Raw genomic sequence first — 18,292 nt, forward strand, 5'->3', positions numbered from 1 at the left:
TACTGAATTCTTATACTAGAGATTTGGGGAAATAGTTGTAAACATGATAAACTAACAAACACTGCAGGAATCTAAAAACCAGTAACTTTTTTTGATGAAGCCATTAGCTGAAGAGATCCATTCACTATGATACGTCTAGTAGGTCTTTGGGCCAAAAGACTAGTGGTGGACATAGAATACATAAACCTAACCATAGATCCAAGCAGTGTGCAAATGATATGTACCTGAAAAAGAAAAAGTAACATAATAAAAATTAAGAAAATGAAGACAGAAATTGTGAATAAGGTAAAGTTTACTTATTGCTGCATAAATAACATGATATTCAATAATTATCACTTAAAACTGATGAAACAAATAGTGAATGCCTAAGAAAAAGAGACTAAGATTTAAAAAACTATATATAGGACTGGAAGAAACACAAGCTGGAATCAAGATTCCAAGGAGAAATATCAATAACCTCAGATATGCAGATGACACCACTCTTATGGCAGAAAGTGAAGAGGAACTAAAAAGCCTCTTGATGAAAGTGAAAGTGGAGAGTGAAAAAGTTGGCTTAAAGCTCAACATTCAGAAAATGAAGATCATGGCATCTGGTCCCATTGCTTCATAGGAAATAGATGGGGAAACAGTGGAAACAGTGTCAGACTTAATTTTTGGGGGCTCCAAAATCACTGCAGATGGTGACTGCAGCCATGAAATTAAAAGACGCTTACTTCTTGGGAGGAAAGTTATGACCAACCTAGATGGCATATTCAAAAGCAGAGACATTACTTTGCCAACAAAGGTCCGTCTAGTCAAGGCTGTGGTTTTTCCTGTGGTCATGTATGGATGTGAGAGTTGGACTGTGAAGAAAGCTGAGCACCGAAGAATTGATGCTTTTGAACTGTGGTGTTGGAGAAGACTCTTGAGAGTCCCTTGGACTGCAAGGAGATCCAACCAGTCCATTCTGAAGGAGATCAGCCCTGGGATTTCTTTGGAAGGAATGATGCTAAAGCTGAAACTCCAGTACTTTGGCCACCTCATGCGAAGAGTTGACTCATTGGAAAAGACTCTGATGCTGGGAGGGATTGGGGGCAAGAGGAGAAGGGGACAACGGAGGATGAGATGGCTGGATGGCATCACTGACTTGATGGACGTGAGTCTGAGTGAACTCTGGGAGTTGGTGATGGACAGGGAGGCCTGGCGTGCTGCAATTCATGGGGTCACAAAGAGTCGGACATGACTGAGCGACTGATCTGACCTGATCTGATATATATATACTCTCAAAGCAGAAGTTAATTCTATGCATTATATGACACATCTGTAACAAAATGATGCAAAAAGTCAAAAAAGTGAAGAGTAGGGAAATTATACCCAGCACAAGCAAATCAAAAAAAGCAAAGATTATATTCTTGATATTTGACAACTTAAAATTAGGGCCAAGAACATTAAGTTAACAACAACAAAAACAATGACAAAGATATTTCCAATGCTAAAAGTTGCAATTCACAATGAAATCATGATAGATATGAATTTTTGTGCCCCAAACAGGTACAAATTCATAAGGAAGAAATAAGAGATTTACAAGGAGAAACAGATACATTAATAATGGGTAACTTTAAAAAACCTTTATGATGAAAACATCAAGAAATACATAACTAATGATTTAGGAAATATAAACAGAAAATGTAGTAAAGTATATCTTATAGTTACATATTGAACTTTGTATTATAATAAAAGAATATGTTGTTTTCAATGCACACAACATACTTATAAAAATTGGCTATCTATTAAGTCAAAAACAAAATAAAGTGCCAAACAATGTCATAGTATGAACTTACTTCCTAACACTACATTATAAACTATTAATGGATGACAGAGTCAGACATGACTGAACAACTGAACAACAAAAATTGATGATAGCAAAATGCCTCCTCCCTCTGACAATTTTATAATACTGTTAAATAATTGTTGAATCAAAGGAGAAATACAAAATAAAATAAGTTTTATAAAGTAATATCAATTATATTCTATATATTATAAATTTAAAGCACTGATTAGAGAAAAATCCACACTTATATAAAGTAAATTTTGAAAATAAAAGTTCTAACAAAAAGTCAGAAATATTGTAAAGCAAAATATTTTCAAAATATTGATAAAAAACTTTATGCTTATTTATCACTGAGGCTATAGATTCAAGTTAGTGTTCAACATCAGCAGTATTAAAAGCCAGACAGAGTAGATTAGAGATGAGAGAAATGAAGACCTTGTGAAGAAAGCACTAGATATGGAGTAAAAATAGCACAAATCCACATTCTTATCTCAGCAGCATTTCTTTAAATAAATAATTAAATCTTCTTATATCTTAATTTTCTTTTCTGAAATTGGGGATATTATGAGGATTAATTGACAGCAATGGTAACCCCCTCCCATGGGCCTCCCTTGTAGTTCTTTGCTTTTTGTCCTTTGGTTGGAGACAAGAATGACCTGTGCTTATCCATCCTGCACCCTAGCTTTGGCATCAATGAAGAGGAGTATGTTTTGAGAAATGACAGAGCAATGGACTGGTATATGTACGGCACTTTCTAGACTTGGACACTTGAAAAACTTTCTCGATATCAGAATAGTGTAAAAACAACTTTGGCAAGAAGAGGCTTAAACTTACTGTTTATCAATCAATTCATTCAGAAAAAGACATGAAAGTAATGTTCAGTGTGTTTCTACCATAAACTCTGCACCTGAAGAAATTCTCTAGAGAACAAAGCAGTAACTATGGGAATAAATTGAAAAAAGTTAAAACAAGGAAACAACATGAGATCCATCTTTACATTCAGTGAACAGCAAAACAAGGACGTGACTGTAGGTAACAAAAAAAGTCAGCTGTGTTTCCTTCTCAAGTATATTTGGGACAAATAGAGATGTAGTGGTCAGACACAATGGGAAGTTCTACAGAAATGGAAACTCTGAACTTGAAAGCAGCTGCAAAGAAAGAAAGAAATAAAGATACAGAAACAATGACTGGTGATTAACAAAGCTGAAATTTTTGATCAGATCAGATCAGATCAGTCGCTCAGTCATGTCCGACTCTTTGCGACCCCATGAATCACAGCATGCCAGGCCTCCCTGTCCATCACCAACTCCCGGAGTTCACTCAAACTCACGTCCATCGAGTCAGTGATGCCATCCAGCCATCTCATCCTCTGTCGTCCCCTTCTCCTCTCGCCCCCAATCCCTCCCAGCATCAGAGTCTTTTCCAGTGAGTCAACTCTTCGCATGAGGTGGCCAAAGTACTGGAGTTTCAGCTTTAGCATCATTCCCTCCAAAGAAATCCCAGGGCTGATCTCCTTCAGAATGGACTGGTTGGATCTCCTTGCAGTCCAAGGGACTCTCAAGAGTCTTCTCCAACACCACAGTTCAAAATCGTCAATTCTTTGGCGCTCAGCCTTCTTCACAGTCCAACTCTCACATCCATACATGACCACAGGAAAAACCACAGCCTTGACTAGACGAACCTTTGTTGGCAAAGTAATGTCTCTGCTTTTGAATATGCTATCTAGGTTGGTCATAACTTTCCTTCCAAGGAGTAAGCGTCTTTTAATTTCATGGCTGCAGTCACCATCTGCAGTGATTTTGGAGCCCAGAAAATAAAGTCTGACACTGTTTCCACTGTTTCCCCATCTATTTCCCATGAAGTGATGGGACCGGATGCCATGATCTTCGTTTTCTGAATGTTGAGCTTTAAGCCAACTTTTTCACTGTCCACTTTCATTTCTCAATGAAAACTTGTGCCAAGAAAGATTAGTCCAGAGACTCAAGAGAATTTCAGAAATAAAATTCTCAAAATCATTTGCCAGGATTAGAGTTCTATATTTGATATTGAAAAATCTGATATTGGAAACAAGAATATAGGTTATATGAAATCTTTTCTTCTCTAGATTACTCCATTCTCTTACACAAAGGCCACCTTGCCTCCAGCATAGCCCTGGCTTCCCCCTCCATCTTCTCTAATGTGGGCAGTAGCTACTAACCACTACTCTCCACGTCTGAGTCTTAGGATTTTTATCTACTATTCAATTAATTATGTGATCCACCAAAAATCTCAGTAGACTAGATCAGCAAAGCTATTTGATCTCTTTTATCCATTGATATTAAGAACAAAAACATGATTTAGCATCCCCAGGGTCTTCTCTCTCCTTTTTCAAAGCCAAAAAGTTTTACTTTGATCTTCATCTTATACAAACTATACAAAACTCTAGTTTTTTATGTCATAGCTTTATATGATAGCTATAAAATTCTAGGCAATTTGAACATAAGACCACCAAATTTTCCTGCCACTTGCTGTACACAAAGATATTTTTCTTCTTTAATTTTATGGAAACAGATTTATTTACAGATAGAAGGAGATTTTTTTAAATTTTGAGAGCACAAATATTCAAGACTATGTTCCAAAAACTCCAAGTAAAACCTGGTAGTTCTTAAAGAAACACTAAAAATTATTATTTCCTTATGTGAATTTTCCTGAAACCTCTAGATTTGTATACACTGAACATTGAGAAGACTGTGGGAAAGAGGCAAATAATTATTTTCATGTTTTATTCTAATATTTAGATAATTGTAATTTTATTAATATATTTTTCTAAAATTTGCAATTACTGAAGTAATCAGTAAAAATACAATAAATATATCTACTAAGAAAAAATAATACAGCAGCAGTGATATCATAGCTTATATAGCATAAAACTAAAACAGGGTAAGTCATAAGTAAGCAGCTCTTACTGTCTCATAATAATCCTGTTTCAAATGAACCTATAATTCAGTTTGTGAAGCCCAGACAATGAACTATCTAGGAGCCAGAATTCTTCTTTCTTCTAGCAAAACTGACTACATTTATATCCTAATTCTTGTGGAATTAGTCTGCAGTTGCCAGATAAATTACAAGATGCCCCAGTAAATTTTAAATTTGAGTAAACATAAATAATAAGTTTAAGAGTTCCCAAAATATCATGTGGGATATACCAAAAAATTGATTTGTTGTTTATTGGGAATTCAAATATAATTGTGAATCCAGACATGAATGGTGTTTTCATGCCTGCTGAATCTTCTAATTCTCAACCAAAACTCTTGGTTTACTGCTGTGCTTAGTTACTCAGTAGTGTCCAACTCTTTGTGACCCCATGGACTGTAGCCCACCACGCTTCTCTGTCCATGGGTATTCTCCAGGCAAGAATACTGGAGTGGGTTGCCATTCCCTCCTCCAGAGGATCTTCCCAACCTAGGTATCAAACCCAGGTCTCCCACATTGCAGGAGGATTCTTTACAGTCTGAGCCACCAGAGAAGCCCATGCATCATGGAGTACAGGTTTAATTCCCTCATGATATGTGTAAGGCCCAATGGCCTAAGTTTACCAGAGTTTATTTGGTTTTGATTTTGTGACCAAATTGATTTTAGAAAGAAATAACCCTTCCATGCTGTTTTAAGGCTGCCTCGTCCTCTCAATCACAGGTTCCTTTTCTAAAACTTATTTTCAGCACTCAAAAAATCCCTAGCCGATTCCTATTAGTTGTCCTCTTGGATGGTCATCCTCCCCTACTTTTTTTTTTTAAACTTTATTTTATTTTTAAACTTTACAATATTGTATTAGTTTTGCCAAATATCGAAATGAATCCGCCACAGGTATACCCGCGTTCCCCATCCTGAACCCTCCTCCCTCCTCCCTCCCCTACCCTCCCTCTGGGTTGTCCCAGTGCACCAGCCCCAAGCATCCAGTACCGTGCATCGAACCTGGACTGGCGGCTCATTTCATACATGATATTATACATGTTTCAATGCTATTCTCCCAAATTTCCCCACCCTCTCCCTCTCCCACAGAGTCCGTAAGACTGATCTATACATCGGTGTCTCTTTTGCTGTCTCGTACACCAGGTTATTGTTACCATCTTTCTAAATTCCATATATATGCGTTAGTATACTGTATTGGTGTTTTTCTTTCTGGCTTACTTCACTCTGTATAATAGGCTCCAGTTTCATCCACCTCATTAGAACTGATTCAAATGTATTCTTTTTAATGGCTGAGTAATACTCCATTGTGTATATGTACCACTGCTTTCTTATCCATTCATCTGCTGATGGGCATCTAGGTTGCTTCCATGTCCTGGCTATTATAAACAGTGCTGCGATGAACAGTGGGGTACACGTGTCTCTTTCCCTTCTGGTTTCCTCAGTGTGTATGCCCAGCAGTGGGATTGCTGGATCATAAGGCAGTTCTATTTCCAGTTTTTTAAGGAATCTCCACACTGTTCTCCATAGTGGCTGTACTAGTTTGCATTCCTACCAACAGTGTAAGAGGGTTCCCTTTTCTCCACACCCTCTCCAGCATTTATTGCTTGTAGACTCTTGGATCGCAGCCATTCTGACTGGCGTGAAATGGTACCTCATAGTGGTTTTGATTTGCATTTCTCTGATAATGAGTGATGTTGAGCATCTTTTCATGTGTTTGTTAGCCATCTGTATGTCTTGTTTGGAGAAATGTCTATTTAGTTCTTTGGCCCATTTTTTGATTGGGTCATTTATTTTTCTGGAGTTGAGCTGTAGGAGTTGCTTGTATATTTTTGAGATTAGTTGTTTGTCTGTTGCTTCATTTGCTATTATTTTCTCCCATTCCGAAGACTGCCTTTTCACCTTGCTAATAGTTTCCTTTGTTGTGCAGAAGCTTTATATATATACATGTATACACACGTATACACACACAGAGTCATCTTACTTAGTGTTAAAACAGGTGTCTCTAACATTCAGGCTACGAATGCCATACAGGTCCATAGCCTCTTAAGAACAAGGCCACACAGCAGGAGATGAGTGGCAGGCAAGCAAGCAAAGCTTCATCTATGTTAATAGCTGCTCCCTGAAGCTCTGATCACCACCTGAGCTCGACTCACTGTCAGATCAGTGGTGATGTTAGATTCTCATAGGAGCTTCACTACTGTGAAGTGTGCATGTGAGGGATCTAGGTGCAGGAAAACAAACACAGGGTTCCCATTGATTCCACATCATGGTCAGTTGTGTAATTATTTCATTATATATCACAAAGTAATAATAATAGAAATATTGTGCACAATAAGTGCAATGTGCTTTTGAGTCATCCCAAAACCATCCCCATCCCCTTCCCTCAGGTCTGCAGAAAAATTGTCTTCCACAAAACCATTCTGGTGTGAAAAAGGTTGTGGACTTCTGTGTTAAAGTACTAAGCAAGTATTACAGATCAGTTGGGCTTCCCATATGGCTCAGTGGGTAAAAAATCCGCCTGAAATTCAGGAGACACAGGAGACCTGGGTCAGGAAGAGCCCCTGGAGGAAGGCATGGCAACCCACTCCAGTATTCTCACCTGGAGAATCCCGAGAGCAGAGGCGCTTGGCAGGCTATAGGTTGCAAAGAATTGGGCACAACTGAAGTGACCGAGCAGCAGTTACCACAAAAAAATTTAAAAAAAAAATTAAAAACTAAAGAAAAATAATGTTTTCTCCTTTATGTACACACTCCCCTCATGAACTAGTCTACTTATCTGGTCATTTGTTATTAATAGCAGAAAAAAAAAAAACCCATAAGATACAATATTAAGCATATTTGTGAATAGTAATAAAATATTTTGCAAATTCAATTGGTTGTCACTAAAAATTAGTCTGCAGTCAAGTTTCACACGTTGGTATCAAATAAATCTTTATACTCAAAACCCATTTAGGATCAAATTTACTCAAAAAATGAAAGAAAAATACATCAACTCCTGATCCATAGCCACTGGTATCCTTTTTTAAAAAAAAATATGTCTTCACATGGTTTATTACATACATCACAATATAATGAACACATCTGTCACTGAAATAGCACAGTCCTGATTCATATGCACAGCTATGACTCTTAGAAGCATCTTTTACACTTGTGTCTCTACATAGTGTATTATATGCACCACAGTGAGGTGAACACGTGCATTCACCACAGTAATACTACTCTAAAGCAACAGGCAATATGTACTTTTAGAGACATCTTTTATGCCCGTGTCTTTTTAAAAAATTTTGATAAGAAATATGTACCATGAAGTCAAACCCTGTGACAGATTTTCAAGTGTATTAAGAGCTAAGTGTACAACAGATCCCTAGAAATTGAACTTTGTGCTCATTGAACAGAAACTTTCCATTTCAAGTCAGAAGCTCCAACCCCTGACTGCTTTCCTACTTTCTGTTCCTATGAGTTGCATTTCCCCATCAGTCATTTCTAACACAGTAATTTCAGGCAAATTAAGAGAGGTAGCTATTATGTTTTCAGCTTAAGTTGATAGGAAACATCACATGAACTAAAAATTCATTTGGAAGAAGGCTCCATATAATTGAAAGATTAATTCAAACACTAAGAATGCATAGAAATAACTCTTCTTTGTCTAGACACAGACTGATTTTTTCCCCCCAATTATGTGTCGTTTAACTTCTCACTTAGGTTTAATTGTGCAGCCAGAATGAATCTTCTGTTCTTATTTTAATTCAGTCCTTTCTCAATTTACATAATAATCACTGAAAATGTCTCTTTATTGACCCCTTAAATTCACTGCCTATATTAGACCCAGTTATGCCTCTCTAATATGACAGTATTATAGCCCATTCCTACAAAAAACTCCTCTCAGTGTCAAAAATAAAACATCCCTAAAGTACGAAATGAGTGAACTGGGTCATCAGCTTTGTTTACAGATTAACAAGGGGAAATTCCCTGGCAATGTTGAAAATTAGAGCTTGTGTTCTTTCAGATCTCTGTTTGACACAGTTTTGTTCTTTCATGTTAGTTGTTGACTGAAAACATGCTATTTCAACTTGAGGCAAAGTTGTACCTCATTTGTTTCATTTATTTTTTTTTTCTTTTGACCTAATGTCTGCACCTGGCATCACACAGTTTGAATATGAAACTACTGATATATATTTTTATGGTTCATTGAGGCTACTGTGTATAAGTGGGAAACTCTCTAGAATTTTTACTGGCTTAAAGTCATTTCAGTAATGACATGAATATATTCAAACATTAAGCCCTCACAATCCTTCTATACAATAGGCATTAAATAGACAACTTAAATATATGCCTTAAATATATGAAACTGGGAAAAAATCAAATACTAGGAAAGCAAATCCTAGAAGAAAATTTAATGGGAGTTTATATGAATAAAGATATGAATTAAAGTAACAAAGGTTCAGCTGAGTATATCTGAAAATGTAAACAGATAAGGTAGGAGGACTCAGAAAAAGAGAACCAGGCATGGCTTTCTTAGTATTAGAGAAGACATTTTTAACCTAAGCTATTTTATGATCTAAGTTCAGTTCAGCTCAGTCACTCAGTCATGTCCGACTCTTTGTGACCCCATGAATTGCAGCATGCCAGGCCTCCCTGTCCATCACGAACTCCCGGAGTTCACTCAAACTCACGTTCATCGAGTCGGTGATGCCGTCCAGCCATCTCATCCTCTGTCGTCCCCTTTTCTTCCTGCCCCCAATCCCTCCCAGCATCAGAGTCTTTTCCAATGAGTCAACTCTTCGCATGAGGTGGCCAAAGTACTGGAGTTTCAGCTTTAGCATCATTCCTTCCAAAGAAATCCCAGGGCTGATCTCCTTTAGAATGGACTGATTGGATATCCTTACAGTCCATGGGACTCTCAAGAGTCTTCTCCAACACCACAGTTCAAAAGCATCAATTCTTCATTGCTCAGCTTTCTTCACAGTCCAACTCTCACATCCATACATGACTTCTGGAAAAGCCATATCCTTGACTAGATGGACCTTTGTTGGCAAAGTAATGTCTCTGCTTTTCAATATGCTATCTAGGTTGGTCATAACTTTCCTTCCAAGGAGTAAGCGTCTTTTAATTTCATGGCTGCAATCACCATCGGCAGTGACTTTTGAGCCCCCAAAAATAAAGTCTGACACTGTTTCCACTGTTTCCCCATCTATTTCCCATGAAGTGATGGGACCGGATGCCATGATCTTCGTTTTCTGAATGTTGAGCTTTAAGCCAACTTTTTCACTCTCCTCCTTCACTTTCATCAAGAGGCTCTTCAGTTCCTCTTCACTTTCTGCCATAAGGGTGGTGTCATCTGCATATCTGAGGTGATTGAGATTTCTCCCAGTAATCTTGATTCCAGCTTGTGCTTCTTCTAGCCCAGCGTTTCACGTGATGTACTCTGCATATAAGTTAAATAAACTGGGTGACAATATAAGCCTGGCCACAATTCTTACCCTTGAACAGGTGTTCATAATAACGATCTTAAGGGAACTAAAGAACAAAGTGTAAATGGGCAAGAGAATAACAATAGCAAGGATAATACATCAGTTGTAAATATTCCCAGTTTGTTTCTGTTTTGCAGAGTTTAAACCCCATTGGACACTCATCCACCAGATCAACTGAAACCTCAGGATGATAATACTGAATTTTTCTGATTCTTGTGACTTCAGTCAACTAAAACTTGAGCTCTGTCAACCACCCAAGTCCATTTATGAATGTACATGTACCCTTAGCTTAAAATGTCCCCGATTTTGCTGTTCAGGGAGATGTTGCTTTGGAAAGATCTCTAGTGTTCTCCTTACTTCCTGAAAGTAATGAATACTTCCTCCTCCCAATCTTCATTTTGTTTGTGTCTTTTGGCTCAACACCCACCAAGAGGCAAACCCAGTGTTTCAAGTGACAAGCAGAAAATTCTAATTATTGCACCATGAAATTTTTAAATCTTTATCTTTTGTATCTTTTTCTAAATTTCTTAAGCACCATGTCTTTCTAGAAATCATCACTTTTTAACTTTTGAGAAGCTGACATTGCTTGAGCAATTATACTATCATTATGCTGTATTTACTTTGTTACTGTTAGTAAAAGTTTATATTATGGAATTCATTACAGTTATTATACAAAAATCCTTAGTATTTAATATAATTAGTAGAGATATCAGAATATATGTCTCAATATTTAATTTGCATAGTTAATTCTTCTTTCTAAAATATTTGGCTAATTCATTTAGTATGCCACTGTCTAGGTGGCATATTAAAAAACAGAAACATTACTTTGCTGGCAAGGATCCATCTAGTTAAAGTTATAGTTTTTCCAGTAGTCGTGTATGGACATAAGAGTTGGACTATAAAGAAAGCTGAATGCTGAAAAATTGATGCTTTTGAACTGTGGTGTTGGAGAAGACTCTTGAGAGTCCCTTGGACAGCAAGAAGATCCAACCAGTCCACCCTAAAGGAAATAAGTCCTGAATATTCACTGGAAGGACTGATACTGAAGCTGAAGCTCCAATACTTTGGCCACCTGATGCAAAGAACTGACTCATTTGGAAAGACCCTGATGCTGGGAAAGATTAAAGGTGGGAGGAGAAGAAGACAGAGGATGAGATGGTTGGATGGCATCACCGATGTGATAGACATGATTTTGAATAGGCTTCAGGGGTTGGTGATGGACAGGGAGGCCTTACGTGCTACAGTCCATGGGGTCAAAAAGAGTCAGACACAACTGAGTGACTGAACTGAACTGAGGTTTGCCTTAGCTTTTCTTCCAAGGACCAATCACCTTTTAATTTCATGGCCGCCATCACCATCTTCACTGATTTTGGAGCCCAAGAAAATAGTCTGTCACTGATTCCATTGTCTCCCCATATGTTTGCCATGAAGCGATGAGACCAGATGCCATGATCTTAGTATTTTGAATGTTGAGTTTTAAGCCAGCTTTTTTACTCTACCGTATAATTACCATATGAACCAGCAATTCCACTCCTCAGTATATATCCAAAAAAAAAAAAAAAACTAATTTGAAAAGATACATGTACCTCAGTGTTCACAGCAGCACCATTTACAATTGTCAAGGTATAAAAGCAACCTAACTGTCAAACAACAGATAAATGGAGAAAGGTATGGTACATACACACAATGGAATACTACTCAATCATAAAAAAGAATGAAATTTTGCCATTTGCAGCAACGTGGACTTAGAGGGCATTATGCTAAGTAAAATGCTGGACAGAGAAAGACAAATACTGTGAGACACCACTATATGTAGAATCTAAAAAGCACAGCAAACTAGTGAATATAACAAGAAAGGAGCAGGTTCACAGATATTGAGAACTACCAGCTAGTGGCTAGTGAGAACTACAAGCTGGTGTCTGGCTACCAGTAGGGGGTGGGTGGGGAGGTGGGCAACATGAGGGTGGGGAAGTGGGAGGTACAAACCACTGAGTGTAAGACAGATTCAAGGATATGTCATACAACAAGAGGAATATAGCCAATATTTTGTGATAACTGTAAATGGAAAATAACCTTAAAAATTGTATAAAGAAATCAAATTAAGGCATCACCAGCACTGCACTCCCTCTGGAAAAAGAAAAAAGAACAGAGTAGTAAGTACATCATGCCTCTGTATGGAGTATCCCTGCAAAACATACCTGAGATTGTGCAAATGTTTATGGAAGCTATGACACTCCTGCAAGCAACCTTTTGAGTAGCAGACTGTTGGCAAGTAGAAGTATAAACTAGAGAGGAAAAAACAAGATGCTACTTGGTAATTGATGCTGAAAGAATGCTCTGTGAGCATAGGTGAGGTGCACTTTTAATAAGATTAAGTCTGCACCCAGTAAGCAGATAAGGATCACTGCAATTTGGGTCTAGATAAAATTGTGCCCCTTTATAGTCATCTAATTGTGAGACCAGGTTTCCCTGGTGGCTCAGTGGTAAAGAATCTGCCTATAATGCAGGAAACATGGGTTCCATCCCTGGGTTGGGAAGAGTACCTGGAGAAGCAAATGGCAACTCACTCCAGTATTCTTGCCTAGGAAATCCCAAAGACTGAGGAGCCTAGTGGGCTACAGTCCATGGGATCACAAAAGAGTCAGACATGACAGCAACTAAACAGCAAGAATGGTGAGACCAGACAGTATTTGTGTTTAAGAACTCGTGTCCTTTTGCCTAAAAAGTGCTACACATTAATTCAAAGCTCTCCAATGACTTTCAATCACGATGTTGTGACTCATAGGCCACCATTATAATGTGACTTCAATTCAGTGCCCTTATCTCCTACTATGTTCCTCATCACTTACTCCAGTACAGTTGTGCTGGATTTAGAACACTTCAATGTGCAATGCTGTTCTTATTTGTGCTCCCTTCCTTGGGATGTTCTTCTCATAAATATTGCATGGCCTGTTTCTTGCTTTAGGTGTCTCTTCAAAAGCCATCTTCTTGAGTCCCACATTCTGTCCATCATCTTTAAAATAATAGCCCATTTTCCCCTTTGATCCCCTTCCCTCATTTCATTTAATTATAGTATACGTCAGTTCAGTTTAGTTCAGTCACTCAGTTGTGTCTGACTCTTTGTGACCCCGTGAACTGCAGCACGTCAGGCCTCCCTGTCCATCATCAACTCCCTCAGTTTACCCAAACTCATATCCACTGAGTCGGTGATACCATCCACTCATCTCATCCTCTGTCGTCCCCTTCTCCTCCTGCCCTCAATCTTTCCCAGCATCAAGGACTTTTCAAATGGGTCAGCTCTTCACATCAAGTAGCTAAAGTATAGGAGTTTCAGCTTCAACATCAGTCCTTCCAATGAACATACAGGACTGATCTCCTTTAGAATAGACTGATTGGATCTCCTTGCAGCCCAAGGGACTCTCAAGAGTCCTCTCCAACACCACAGTTAAAAAGCATCAATTCTTCGGTGCTCAGCTTTCTTCACAGTCCAAATCTCACATCCATACATGACCACTGGAAAAACCATTGCCTTATCTAGATGCACCTTTGCTTGCAAAGTAATGTCTCTGCTTTTGAATATGCTATCTAGGTTGGTCATAACTTTCCTTCCAAGGAATAACTGTCTTTTAATTTCATGGCTGCAATCACCATCTGCAATGATTTTGGAGCCCAAAAAAATAAAGTCAGCCACTGTTTCCACTGTTTCCCCATCTATTTGCCATAAAATGATAGGACCGGATGCTATGACCTTAGTTTTCTGAATATTGAGTTTTAAGCCAACTTTTTCACTCTCCTCTTTCACTTTCATCAAAAGGCTCTTTAGTTCTCCTTCACTTTCTGCCATAAGGGTGGTATCATCTGCATATCTGAGGTTATTGATATTTCTCCCAGCAATCTTGATTCTAGCTTGTGCTTCTTCCAGCCCAGCATTTCTAATGATGTACTCTGCATATAAGTTAAATAAGCAAGGTGACAATATACAGCCTTGACGTACTCCTTTTCCTATTTGGAACCAGTCTGTTGTTCCATGTCCAGTTCTAACCGTTGCTTCCTGACCTGCATACAGATTTCTCAAGGTACAGGTCAGGTGGTCTGGTATTCCCATCTCTTTCAGAATTTTCCACAGTTTATTGTGATCCACACAGTCAAAGGCTTTGGCATAGTCAATAAAGCAGAAATAGATATTTTTCTGGAACTCTTTTGCTTTTTCTATGATCCAGCAGATGTTGGCAATTTGATCTCTGGTTCCTCTGCCTTTTCTAAAACCAGCTTGAACATCTGAAAGTTCACAGTTCACATATTGCTAAAGCCTAGTGGAGAATTTTGAGCATTACTTTACTAGCGTGTGAGATGAGTGCAATTGTGCGGTGGTTTGAACATTCTTTGGCATTGCCTTTCTTTGGGATTGGACTGAGAACTAATGTTTTCCAATCCTGTAGCCACTGCTGAGTTTTCCAAATTTGCTGGCATATTAAGCACAGCACTTTCACAGCATCATCTTTTAGGATTTGAAATAGCTTAACTGGAAGTCCATCACCTCCACTAGCTTTGTTCATAGTGATGCTTCCTAAGGCCCACTTGACTTCGCATTCCAAGATGTCTGGCTCTAGGTAAGTGATCACACCATCCTGATTATCTGGGTCATGAAGATCTTTTTTGTATAGTTCTTCTGTGTATTCTTGCCACCTCTTCTTAATCTCTTCTGCTTCTGTGAGATCCATACCATTTCTGTCCTTTATTGTGCCCGTCTTTGCATGAAATGTTCCCTTGGTATCTCAGATTTTCCTGAAGAGATCTCTAGTCTTTCGCATTCTATTATTTTCCTCTATTTCTTTGCATTGATCACTGAGGAATACTTTAACTCTCCTTGCTATTCTTTGGAACTCTGCATTCAAATCGGTATGTCTTTCCTTTTCTCCTTTGCCTTTTGCTTCTCTTCTTTTCATAGCTGTTTTGAAACCCTCCTCAGACAACCATTTTGCCTTTTTGCATTTCTTTTTCTTGGAGTTGGTCTTGATCACTGCCTACTGTACAATGGACCTCAGCCCATAGTTTTTCAGGCACTCTGTCTATCTAATCTAGTACCTTGAATCTATTTGTCACTTTCACTGTATATTTGTTAGGGATTTGATTTAGGTCATACCTAAATAGTCTAGTAGTTTTCCCTATGTTTTTCAATTTAAGTCTGAATTTGGCAATAAGGAATTCATGATTTAGTCACAGTCAGCTCCCGGTCTTGTTTTCACTGAACTGTATAGAGCTTCTCCATCTTTGGCTGCAAAGAATATAATCAATAGCATATATCATGACTTTACACATAATTCTTTTATTTATTTGTTGTCTGTCTCTCCTGCCCTCTACCATGTAAGTTCTATGTGTAAGGATATTTTACTCTTGGATCTCTGTTGTATATAACTACATATCATAGCATCTATCACATGGTAGATGTCCCATAATTATTTGTTGAGTCTGCAGTGTAGTGCTTAAAGCATAGATTTTGAAGCAAAACTACCTGTAATACTTATTAGTTATGTGGCCTATGTATCCTATGGGCCTATGTATCCCTATGGGGCTTCCCTATGGCTCAGCTGGTAAAGAATCAGCCTGCAATGCAGGAGACCTGGGTTTGATCCCTTGGTTGGGATGATCCCCTGGAGAAGGGAAAGGCTACCCACACCAGTATTCTGGCCTGGAGAGTTCCATGGACTGTATAGTCCATGGGGTCACAAAGAGTCAGACATGACGGAACAACTTTCACTGTCACTTATGTATCCTCATATATAAAATGGCAATAATAGTACCTAGCTCAGGATTGTTCTGAGAACTTCATGAGTTAATATGTATAAAGTGTGTAGAAAAGTGTTTAACCTACTACAGGTTCCACTTAAGTGTATTCTATCATCCAGTCAACTTTGACCATAAAACGGGTACTTTTCTCATTGACTGTAGTAATTGAGTTAATGCTCAAGTTGTGGTCATCCCATTATAGGTAATGGGATGATTAACTTGTATTACATTTTTGGCAGTGGTGTTTACACCTAGCTCAGGATTATGGAAAAGGGAATAGGACATAGGTGAACTTATAAAGTAGGCTTTGGAGACTGACTGTCCAGGAAGAATGATGAACCAAAGAGAATAAACTTGTGATCTTGGAAAATTAGTAAAATGATGAAACTACAAAAGAAAATAAGAAAAGAGAAATGATTGGTGAAGAAAATTTGTAAGCTAGGTTTAATTCCCTAAAAGTAAATCCCATGTCCCTAAGATCTATAGTAGATACTGTCTGTGGGTTGCATGAAGAGACTTTTAACAATATCTCTCCCCTTGAGCACAGGCTCCCAAGCAGGCGCTGTGTGAATATCTTTTTTCATCTGCATGTGATAAAACTGAAGGCTTGAATCCCTGTTTCAGTTTATGTTGCTACACTTACTCAAATCTTTCCCATCCTCAGGTTACTTCATTCATTAGGCAGAAGATTTCAGATAAACATTCTCCAAGCCCATGATTTGTCAAGGGCATATGGTCACAGTGTTTTTCTGACTTTGGACCCCAGCATATTCTGATTCATTCAGTCCTACTGCTGCCTGCCTCCAACAATTAATGTTATTCCTAGAGAAATTTACCAACAACCAAGAACAATGCCTCCATCTCTTTTTCCAAACCCATCTCCTATTGCTTCTACTTCATTTGTGTACACAACAGAATACAGTAAGGCCCAGGTTTGCACTGTTAGCAAAACAGGTTACCTTTTTGGTCTTCTAGCTTGCAGGAATGGAAAGTATTATCCTTAATTGTGGAAAAACCCACCCCAGAGTCTAGAATATTAAGTCCCATCTTCCAGGGTTCCATCTAGAATGATATGGTAACAGAAAGAACTAGATGACATCTCTGAGTGATTAAGTGACACATTTTGCTTTTAAATACTAGATCCTCACCCAGGAGCTCAGATTAAATTACCCAGCCCAAAAGTTTATACTACAGTGATGACACAGAGCTTTTCTGGCAATCTCATGAACCAATATTTTAAACTTTCCCAAATCCTGTTAAGCTGGTATTTCTGGCAATGTGATCATATGTTCACCTCTCAGGGCTCTTTTTGAACCCATCTATGCCAGTTTTATTGATGGGTGTATATATGCAGGCATCCTAGATCCATCTTCTTCTGGAGGTATATCTTGTGCCTTACCCAAATTTATGCCCACTTCTCAACTATAGTACTTTGTTGAAAGTAGAATTAGAATGCATTAAGGTATTGTGTTCAAGAACCCAGAGTTTCCTGAAAATCACTAAATATAACATTCATCCTTTCCTAAGAGATTCCCTCAGTTCAGTTCAGTCACTCAGCCGTGTCTGCCTCTTTGCAACCCCATGAATTGCAGCACACCAGGCCTCCCTGTCCATCACGAACTCCCGGAGTTCACTCAAATTCATGTCCATCGAGTCGGTGATGCCATCCAGCCATCTCATCCTCTGTCGTCCCCTTTTCCTCCTGCCCCCAATCCTTCCCAGCATCAGAGTCTTTTCCAATGAGTCAACTCTTTGCATGAGGTGGCCAAAGTACTGGAGTTTCAGCTTTAGCATCATTCCTTTCAAAGAAATCCCAGGGCTGATCTCCTTTAGAATGAACTGGTTGGATCGCCTTGCAGTCCACAGGACTCTCAAGAGTCTTCTCCAACACCACAGTTCAAAAGCATCAATTCTTTGGCACTCAGCTTTCTTCACAGCCCAACTCTCACATCCATACATGACTACTGGAAAAACTATAGCCTTGACTAGACAGACTTTTGTTGGCAAAGTAATGTCTCTGCTTTTCAATATGCTATCTAGGTTGGTAATAACTTTCCTTCCGAGGAGTAGGCGTCTTTTAATTTCATGGCTGCAGTCACCATCTGCAGTGATTTTGGAGCCCCAAAAAATAAAGTCTGACACTGTTTCCACTGTTTCTCCATCTATTTCCCATGGGATTCGTTAAAATGCAATAGCAGAGAAATCTAGAGTAGCACATTATGGTAAACTGGACCTGTCACTCACAGTATGATGGACTGAAAAGATTTTCCAAGAT

Source organism: Bos taurus, chromosome 3 (genome assembly GCF_002263795.3).
Source record: "Bos taurus isolate L1 Dominette 01449 registration number 42190680 breed Hereford chromosome 3, ARS-UCD2.0, whole genome shotgun sequence".
Lineage (NCBI taxonomy): Eukaryota > Metazoa > Chordata > Mammalia > Artiodactyla > Bovidae > Bos > Bos taurus.